Source organism: Zea mays, chromosome 3 (genome assembly GCF_902167145.1).
Source record: "Zea mays cultivar B73 chromosome 3, Zm-B73-REFERENCE-NAM-5.0, whole genome shotgun sequence".
In the NCBI taxonomy this organism is placed as follows: domain Eukaryota; kingdom Viridiplantae; phylum Streptophyta; class Magnoliopsida; order Poales; family Poaceae; genus Zea; species Zea mays.
The window spans coordinates 169,558,923-169,569,969 of NC_050098.1; positions in this window are offsets into that span (position 1 = coordinate 169,558,923).

Below are 11,047 nucleotides of genomic sequence, written 5' to 3' on the forward strand. Positions count from 1 at the left end.
GGCAGCAGGGTGGAAATCGGAATGGTTCTATGTTAAGGTTGATGATGATAAAGAGAAGCTTGTGCAAAGCCCACTGGAACTGACCTTCGGAGAAACCCGCCCCCAGTGCCACATGTTACCAGAGGGTCCAACTCAAAAAGCAATGTATGAATTCAAAATAATTGCAGAAAATATCAGTACAAGGGACCTGGTCCAGGAATTCTTGGCTTTCAAAGTTTTCCCTAGTGTAAAAGAGTGGGAAATGCCGAAGCTGGAGGGGGAAAAGAAAAAGGGTGAACTTGTACGCTTGCCTTACTACTTCAAATTTAAGAAATTTTTTAAAGCTCCTTGCCAAGAGTGGCTAGATACGATTGAAGTGATGTGCAACGAAATACTTGGTAATTATTCCAAGAAAGAAGATCAATTGATGACTGCAGCCTTCGGCAGCCGTCCAAAACGAAGGCTGAATCGAGTATTGGACGCCCTGGGCTTCGAATACCCAGACTACGAAGATCTGAACAAAGGTGCCAGGGGCCAAAAAAGGAAAAGGGCAACTGAAGCCTTAGATGAAGGTGAAAAAGAACCAATAAAGAAGAAAATTCAGAAGAAAAAGAAAACTTCTTCTCCGAAGCAACAAATATCCGAAGCAGAAGAAACCCCCGCATCGCCTTCTGCTGCTGTTGTTGGGGAAATTCTGAAGGTAATGACTGAATCCTTACCTGCAAAGCTAAGTCCACTGGGTCCTCAACTGACAAAGTTTTTTCAGAAGGACAAGGAGCCCGAGAAATCAAGGAAAACAATCAAGGCAAAGAGACAAAGAATCATTACCGTGACAGAGGTAATTGACAAAACGCCGCCAAGAGCTTCGGCCCAAAAAACACGAGCGGCTGCAGAGGGAGCAGATATTGAAATTGCACCTTCGGAGGCCGCAGCCGCCAAAGTTACCTCAGCTGAAGATTTTAATTTAGAGAGCACAATTGAACATATTGACCAAATGCTGCTAGACATGGCTGCAGAAGAAACTGCTACTGCTGCCGGAGAAACTGTGACCGTAGCGTCAAAGAAAGGAAAAGAAATTGCTGACGAAGCTTCAAAAAACGAAACCTTCGCGTTCCAAAACTTAGTTGGAGAACATCTAACAAAAGCTGAAATAGAAGAGCTTAAAGAGTATGCCCAATCCTGCGGATACAAACCTGGGGCACTCCTCTTCGGAGGTGTTGATGATGAGAAATTAGAGTGTATTCGGGACCAAACAGGGGCCAGAGTTATTAGTACTCTGTCCAAGAGTATTGGATTTCCGAAGCTAGAAGCAGATATCAGCCGCTACCGACGACAGCATGTCGTTGGTAGTTTGTTTTACTCCAACTTCAAGGTAGATGACTTGTCCCCTAACTTTTATTGCTGCTAACAAAAACATGTCTGATGAAGGTTGTGTTTGTGTAGAGTATGCTATTGAGCAAAGCCTTGCAAATGCAGCAAGATCTTGAAGATAAAAAGCATGAAGTTATAATTGGAAATTTGGAAAACAAAATAAAGGAGCAATCAGATGCTTTTGAGAAAAAGAACTTTGAACTCCAGGCGGCCGAAGGTTTACTGGCGGAAGCTGAAGCAAAAATATTAGAACTGAACACGAAGCTTCTCCGCCAGTCTGAGCAGTTCGAACAAGAGAAACAAGATCTCAATGCAAAACTTGAAGCCGAAGCTCAGCAAAATTCGGATTTGAGAAAACTACTGACAAATCTTCAAGAAAAATGCCTAGAATTTAGCAACAAGTGCATTCAGCGACTAAGAAAGATTTTTCATTCAGTTGGAGCTAGCAGCGAAAAATTTACCCCCTCAGCTGAAGACCTACCACAAACCTTCGAACACATTGAGGGGGAAATTGACGAGCTCGACGAAGTCATAGCTGGGCATGGTGACTTCTGTGCCTGGGTGGCTTCTCGAGGGACTGCTGCTGCATTTCTGAAAGCCGGCTGCGAACATGGAAAGGTTGTCAACAGGCCCAATTTCACCTTATCTTCATCAATTCTGGATGATATGCCCGACCTCGCCCGAAGTATCTCCAATAGATTTATAAAAATGGTATGGACAAAGGGCGGGCGAGAGAAGGCTGGAGATGAAGCACGAAGTCATCTTGAACCAGTAAGAGATAATACTTCGTACTTACCTTTTTCTTTGCACTTGATTTTTACTCACGATTCTTTGATTTATGTAGGATGACGAAGGTGAAGATGATGCCTAAGTTATGTCGCCGAAACTGTCGCCGAAGCTGAAGCTTAATGAAGATCAGTAGAAATGTACTATAGGAAAAAACTCAGGATACTTTTGTAACAAGTTTTGTAAATACAATTGAACTGTTCTCAAGGAACTTTGTACATACCTTGTAATATATCCTTACCCTTCGATTGAGTCGCTTTGATGTGGACGAAATCAGTATTTTGAGCCGAAGGCGAAAAAAAACACCTTCCCTTCTTTTCGTACACAACGAAGCCTAAACGGTCGCTTCCTCTTTTTGCCAAAGTTTTTCTTCACATAGCAAAACATAAAAAACTACTTCTTCTTTCTGCCGAAGCTTTTACATAGCAAAACATAAAAGACTACTTCTTCCTTCTGCCGAAGCTTTTACATAGCAAGACATAAAAGACTACTTCTTCTTTCTGCCGAAGCTTTTACATAGCAAAACATAAAAGACTACTTCTTCCTTCTGCCGAAGCTTTTACATAGCAAAACATAAAAGACTACTTCTTCCTTCTGCCGAAGCTTTTACATAGCAAGACATAAAAGACTACTACTCTTATACACAACGATTCATAAAAAACCACTTCTTCGAAACCTTTCTTTTACATAACAAACCATTTATCCGAAACTTTTCTCTGTGCCGAAACAACCATTTAGGAACACAAATGCTATGAATGAATGCTTATGCATGCAAATGCCATGATGCAATGTGCAAATGAATGTCCGAAGCGTATGTCCGAAGCCACACTCATCCATCATTTTTTTAGGAGCAAACACACGTCAGCTCTGCATTCCCTTAGGAACGACTTTGGAGCATCTTTGCCTTTTACTTAGGCAGCATCAGCGTTGACTTTTCGCTGTAAGCTCTGCATCCCCCTAGGGACGTCTTTGGAGCTTCTTCGTCCTTTACTTAGACGGTATAAGCTCTGCATTCCCTTAGGAACGACTTTGGAGCTTCTTCGCCTTTTACTTTCGGCGGAATCAGCGTTGACTTTTCGCTGTGAGCTCTGCATCCCCTTAGGGACGTCTTTGGAGCTTCTTCTCTTTTTTAGTTTCGGCACTCGATGGTGCACTCTCAGCTTTTACATTTACATTCTTTGGGGGATTTTGCTCTTATAAAACTAAAAAGGAAATTACATAAGATGGCCCCATTAAAAACCTTTCTCCCCCTTTTAGAAAGGAAAAGGGTGCCATGAAAAAGAAAAGAAAAGTCAAAATTACATCGAGTTATACATAAAACCGCCGAAGCTCATCCGCATTCCAAGATCTTGGAATTTCATTGCCATCCATGTCCTTCAGTCTGTACGAACCAGGCCTTGACGAAGATGCTACTAAGAAAGGCCCTTCCCATTTCAGTTGCAATTTGCCCACTGTATCCGGATTGGCCACTCTCCGAAGCACCAAGTGTCCTGGCTCAATATTTTTTAGCCGGACCTTTCTATCTCGCCATTTAACTGTTTCAGCCTGGTACTTATTGATATTCTCCACGGCCTGAAGCCTGATCCCTTCTAAGGCATCTTTTTCCACGAGACAAGTATCTTCGGGACCTGATTCTGCCGAAGCTACCACTCTTATTGATCCAGCTTTGGCTTCTTCCGGGGTTATTGCTTCGTCACCAAATAACAACTTAAATGGGGTAAAGCCTGTAGATCTTGATGTTGTTGTGTTATGGCTCCATACCACTTTGGTAAGCTGATCTGGCCACTTTCCCCTTGGTTGATTAAAGATTAGCTTCATTATTCCTGTCATTATGATGCCGTTGGCCCTTTCAACAAGCCCATTCGACTCCGGGTGCCTGACTGACGCAAAGTGGATCTTCGTGCCTATTTGATCACAAAAATTTCTGAATTCTTCGGAGTCAAATTGTGTTCCATTATCTACAGTTATAGCCTTCGGCACTCCGAAGCGACAGACAATATTCTGCCAGAAAAATTTTTGGACAGTGGCCGAAGTTATTGTAGCTAATGGCTTCGCCTCAATCCACTTGGAAAAATATTCCACAGCAACTACAACATATTTCAGATTGCCTTGAGCCGGTGGTAATGGGCCCAGCAAATCGAGGCCCCACCTTTGCAATGGCCAGATGGGTTGTATTAGCTGTGTCAAAGACGAAGGTTGTTTTTGATCTCTTGCACATTTCTGACAACCTTCGCACTTTTGAACTAACTCAGCTGCATCCGAGGCTGCCTTCGGCCAATAAAATCCTTGACGGAACACTTTTCCAAGTAACGGCCTGGATCCGATGTGGGATCCACAAAGGCCTGCATGTATCTCCTTCATCAACTCTATACCTTCGGCTCTAGACAAGCACTTGAGCAGCGGGGCACAAACTCCATGCTTGTATAACTCCCCTTCTATAATGATATACAGACGAGCTCTTGCCTCTATTCTTTTATTATAAGCTTCGTCATCTGATAGGAAGTTGCCCTGAAGGTAAGAAATTATTTCAGTTCTCCAATCTTCACTGTACACGGGAGAGATAGTAAGAACTGCTCTTTCAAGTAACTCCACTGAAGGTGCCTTTATTGTTTCGAAGAATACATCCGAAGGTAGCGGCAGCCCCTGTGCTGCAGACCTGGCTAACAAATCAGCATGTTCATTTTGCCCTCGAGGGATATTCTTAACAGAAAATCCTTCGAAGGAAGCTTCGATCCTTCGGACTGTGTCTAGGTATTTTTCAAGCTTCGGGTCTTTAGCCTTGCAACTTTTGTCAATATGACCCGAAACAATCTGAGAATCAGTTTTAAGGATCGCCCTCCTGATCCCCATCGCCTTTAGTTTCCGAAGGCCCAGGAGCAAGGCTTCGTACTCAGCAATATTATTTGTGCAGCTGAAGTCCAGTCTTGCTGCATAGCAAGTTTTAACCTTGGACGGTGAAACCAAAACAGCAGCTGCTCCTGCTCCGAAGGTTCCCCAGGAGCCATCACAAAACACTGTCCATGCTTCGGCATCTTTATTTGCTTCTTCGCCCTGAGCCCCTGGCGTCCAGTCGGCAATAAAATCTGCCAATGCTTGAGACTGGATCGAGGATCTGTGCACATAATCAATGTAAAATTCATTAAGCTCCGCAGCCCATTTTCCAATTCGGCCAGTAGCTTCTTTATTTCTCATGATATCTTTCAACGGCTGCGAAGAAGGAACAATAATATTATATGCCTGAAAATAATGCCGAAGCTTCCTAGATGCCATTAGAACGGCATACAACACCTTCTCCAGTTCTGTATAATTTTTCTTTGAGACACTAAGGACCTCAGATACAAAATATACTGGGACCTGCTTCTTGATTTGTCCATCAAACTTCTCCTGCACAAGCGCCGCACTTACTGCTGAGTGCGAAGCTGCCACATACAACAACAGAGGAGCCCCTGGCATTGGTGGAGTTAATGTTGTTAGATCTATCAGGTATTGCTTGAGTTCTTCGAAAGCTTTTTGTTGAGCTGGGCCCCATTGAAAGACTTCAGCTGATTTTAGCACCTCGAAGAAGGGTAGATTTCTTTCCGCTGATCTGGATATAAATCTGTTAAGAGATGCCAGTCTTCCTGTCAATTTTTGGGCCCCCTTTCTTGTGGTTGGTGGCTCCATTCGAAGTATAGCTTCGATTTTATTTGGGTTAGCTTCAATTCCCTTTGTTGAAACCAAGCATCCAAGGAACTTACCCTTCTTTACTCCGAAGACACATTTTTCTGGATTCAGCTTCAGACCAGCTTGTCTGAAGCTGGCGAAGGTCTCCTGCAGATCAGCAATATGGTCTTCTTGCTTCGTGCTTTTTACAATAATGTCATCAACATAGGTCAACACATTTCTGCCTATCTGAGATTGGAGAACCTTCGCAGTCATCCTGCTGAAACTCCCTCCAGCATTCTTAAGCCCCTCAGGCATCCGAAGATAGCAATATGTACCACTTGGGGTTATGAAACTAGTCTTCGGCTCATCCTCCTTTTTCATCCAGATTTGATGATAGCCTGAGTAACAATCCAGGAGACTCATGAGTTCCGAAGAAGCTGCTGCATCAACTAAAGAGTCTATCCTTGGCAGCGGGAACTCATCCTTCGGACAAGCCTTGTTGAGATCTGTGAAATCAATACACATTCTCCACTTTCCATTGGCCTTCTTCACCATAACAGTGTTAGCTAGCCATTCTGGATACTTCACTTCTCTGATAACTCCTGCACTTAGGAGTCTTTTTACTTCGTTGCGAGCCCCTTCGGCCTTGTCATCAGACATTTTCCGAAGCCTCTGTTTGCGGGGTCTGAAGGATGGGTCAACATTGAGCGAATGTTCAATAACATCCCGATTCACTCCACAAAGATCATTGGCTGACCATGCAAAAACATCTTTATTGTTGAATAAAAACCTTATCAAGGTTTTCTCTTGATCTTCAGATAATTGTGAGCCCAATAGCACCTTCTGCTCTGCTATATCCTCACACAGCAGCATGGGCTTCGGCTGATCAGCCGAAGCTGCCTTTTCCCTCCTGAACTTGTACTGTTCACAAGCTTCAACTCCATCTATATTATGGATTGCCTTGGAATCAGTCCAGCTTCCTTCGGCCCTTCTGGCAGCTTCCTGACTCCCATGAATAGCAATAGGCCCTTGGTCCGAAGGTATCTTCATGCAGAGATAAGCTGGGTGAAGAATTGCTTCAAAAGCATTTAGGGTACCACGACCAATGATGGCGTTGTAGGGGTATTCCATGTCAACAATATCAAACACAATTTGCTCAGTCCTTGTGTTATTAACAAATCCGAAGGTTACCGGCATGGTAATCTTCCCGAGTGCTACAATCTGCCGCCCTCCGAAGCCACAAAGAGGGTGCGTAGCATCATGAATCTTGTCTTCAGGCTCTTGCATCTGTCTGAAGGCTTTGGCAAATATAATGTCAGCTGCACTGCCTGTGTCAACTAGGACATTGTGAACCAGAAACCCTTTGATCACACAAGAAATGACCATAGCATCATTGTGAGGATAGTCCTTGAGCTGAAGATCTTCCTGAGAGAAGGTAATTGGAATGTGAGACCATTTTGACTTAATGAAGGGTCCCTGCACTCCAACATGCTGCACCCTTCTCTGAGCCTCCTTCTTCTGCTTTTTGTTAGCTGGCTCTGAGCAAGAACCGCCTGTTATCGGGAGCACCAGCTTCGAAGCCGAAGCAGCTCCAGCTTGGGTGTTGAACGAAGCCATCAGCTCAGAAAGGTGGAAGTGAGTTGACCGGAGGTGGGCGCCAATGTTGGGGACTTGTTCTCAAATGCTAAGAATTAAGAACAAGGCAACACAAAAAATGTTAAGTGTTAAGGTCCTTCGTCCTCCATAACGATATATCCCTTCGGGATATAAAGCATCTCGGACGAAGGTTACGAAGGACATACCTTCGTAAGCATAACAACGAAGAATGAAGCATTCACATAAATCATAGAATATGAAATAAACATTTAAATATTGTCATAGAATTATCTCTACTTGTATTAATGAATATAAATGACTTTGAATTACAAATGTACCTTCGGTCCTGCAGAAGGCAAAAGTACAAGCGTGATGTGAAAGCAAATGACAGGTTCACGTGAACAGTACAGAGGTACTGTTCATCTATTTATAGGCACAGGTCGCAGCCTGTGACAAATTACAATTATGTCCCTTGCGAAAGTTTACAGCATTGACTCAGACCTATATGTATAAAAAGGTCATTCTATCTCTATGTCGGTTTAAAACGCCGAAGCTCCATGAAAAGGGACCTTCGGCCATCTCTTGGAGACGACTTCAGCCGAAGCTGCTTCTTCGTGTGAGACCTTCGGCGCACCGAAGCACAACCCCAACAGGTTCGAAGGCTGGCCCCTCGGAAGGGTTCGACAGCCACCTCAGAGCACTCGGGCTCTGCGCCCACTACTGGTCAGAGGTTCGAAGGCTGGCCCCTCGGAAGGGTTCGATAGCCGCCTCAGGCCACTCGGGCTCCGCGCCCACTACTGATCAGGGGTTCGAAGGCTGGCCCCCCGAAGGGTTTGACAGCCGCCTCAGAACACGTAGAGCGAGGGATGACTCTGGGTACGTCCGATACATGGCCGAGGCTCGGGCTACGCTCCCGAGGTACCCTAGAACATTTTCGAGACCAGCAGGAGCGATTCTGTAATGGAATCCCATCAGAGGGAGGCATCGAGCCCTCGGACCCTATCAAATGGGACCAGGTCCGGCAAATCACCTGCAGGTACTTTTGGAGCGCGCCTTTGGGCCACTAGCCGACCCTTATCGAACGGGGCATGGGCGTCCACTCGGATCACCCGTTAGCAACTCACTGGAGACACCATGTTTGGCGCCCTCCGAGGGCAACATGGCGCTTTCCCCCCTCCTCCTTGCGGAAAGGCGACGAAGGGGCGTATGATAAAAGCCGAGTCAGTCCTTGACCGTCCTCTCGCTCTATACAGAGGCTCGGTGGCTGCTCTCGCGAACCCGGCTCCGGCCAAACCGTTGACAGCGTCAACATTCCAGCCCGAGAACTCGGAACCTGACCATGCACCCGGGCTACGACCAGATCGCATGAGGGAACAACCAGATCGGCCGAGGCGTCACGAAAGGCACTAAGACCTTGGATGAGTCAAACCACTCCTCCGAGGCCTCGGGGGCTACACTCGGCGGGTGCGCTCGCGCGCACCCACCAGAGCAAAATGTAACCGAGAAAGGACGGTCCCCTTACAAAAAAGTGCGACAAAGCCTCCAAGCGAGTACCAACACTCCCTTTGAGGCTCGGGGGCTACTGTCGGGGACCATAATTAGGGGTACCCCCAAGACTCCTAAAACTCGGCTGGTAACCACCATCAGCACAAGCTGCAAAGGCCTGATGGGCGCAATACAGGTCAAAACTCCGTCCACTCAAGGGACACGATCTCGCCTCGCCCGAGCCCAGCCTCGGGCAGGAACAGTAGACCCAGGCGGATTCACGCCTCGCCCAAGGGCCTCCTCAAGCAATGGGCGCACCTTCGACTCGCCCGAGGCCCGGCTCGTGCAGGCTTCGCAGTGAAGCAACCTTGGCTAGATCGTCTCACCAACCGACCGTATCGCAGGAGCATTCAATGCAAGGATCGCCTGACACCTTATCCTGACGCGTGTTCCTTAGTCGGTAGGGCCGAAGCGACCGCAGTCACTTCGCCCCTCCACTAACTGACCTGACAGGAAAACAGCGCTGCCTGCCCTGCTCCGACTGCTGTGCCACCCGCCAGGGTGAGGCTGACAGCAGCCGAGTCCAGCCTCAGGCGCCATAGGAAGCTCCGTCTCGCCCGACCCCGGGGCACGGCCCCCGCCTCGACCTCGGAAGACGGTCTCCGCCTCGCCTGACCCCAGGGCTCGGACTCAGCCTCGACCTCGGAAGACGGTCTCCGCCTCGCCCGACCCCAGGGCTCGGACTCAACCTCGACCTCGAAAGACGGTCTCCGCCTCGCCCGACCCCAGGGTTCGGACTCAGCCTCGACCTCAGAGGAGTCACCACCTCGCCCGACCTTGGGCTCGGACCGACCATGTTACAGGGGGGCACATCATTACCCTACCCCTAGCTAGCTCAGGCTACGTGGAACAAGACCGGCGTCCCATCTGGCTTGCCCCGGTAAACAAGTAATGATGGCACCCCGCGTGCTCCCATGACGACGGCGGTTCTCAACCCCCTACAGAAGCAAGGAGACGTCAGCAAGGACCCGACAGCCTCGACTGCTGTGCTTCTACAGGGCTCAAGCGCTCCTCCGACGGCCACGACATCACATGAACAGGGCACTAACACCTCTCCGACAGCCACGTCAGCATGTACATAGGGCTCTGGCTCCTCTCCGCCGGACACGTTAGCACATTGCTACATCCCCCATTGTACACCTGGACCCTCTCCTTACATCTATAAAAGGAAGGTCCAGGGCCCTCGTACGAGAAGGTGGCCGCGTGGGAGGACGGGCTGACGAACAGACTCTCTCTCTCCCTCGCGGACGCTTGTAACCCCCTACTGCAAGCGCATCCACCCTGGGCGCAGGATAACACGAGCCGCGGTTCCCTTTCCCCCCCTTGTGTTCCATCTCGCGCCGACCCATCTGAGCTGGGACATGCAACGACAATTTACTCGTCGGTCCAGGGACCCCCTGGGGTCGAAACGTCGACACAAAGGTTCAACACAAACCAATAAAAAGTCCAAGAAAGGGTTCAACTAAAAAGAGCAAAAGACAACCCAAAGGCAGCCCTGGTCTGGCACACCGGACAGTGTCCGGTGCACCAGGGAGTTCCACTCCAAACTTGCCACCTTCGGGAATTCGGGGAGGCCGCTCCGCTATAATTCACCGGACTGTCCGGTGTAGCACCGGACTGTCCGGTGTGCCAGCGGAGTAACGGCTATACAGCGCCAACGGTCGTTTGCAGAGGAACAGTGAAACGCTACAGTGCGCGCCTGTGCGCGCAGACGTCAGAGCAGGCGCAGAAGGCGCACCGGACAGTGAATAGTGACTGTCCGGTGCACCACCGGACTGTCCGGTGGCACCGTTGTCAGAAGCTCCAACGGTCGGAACCCAACGGCCTGGTAACGTGGCTGGCGCACCTGACAGTGTCCGGTGGCGCACCAAACTGTCCGGTGCGCCATACGACAGAAGCCTTCACCAACGGTCATTTTGGTGGTTGGGGCTATAAATACCCCCCAACCACCACACTTCAAGGCATCCAAGTTTTCAGCCATCAAACCTCATACAAGAGCTCTAGACTTCATTCCAAGACACAAACAAAGAGATCAAATCCTCTTTTAAGTCCGGAATCACTCCAAACAAATTAGTGACTAGAAAGAGACTTTTGTGTTCTTTTGAGCTCTTGCGCTTGGATCGCT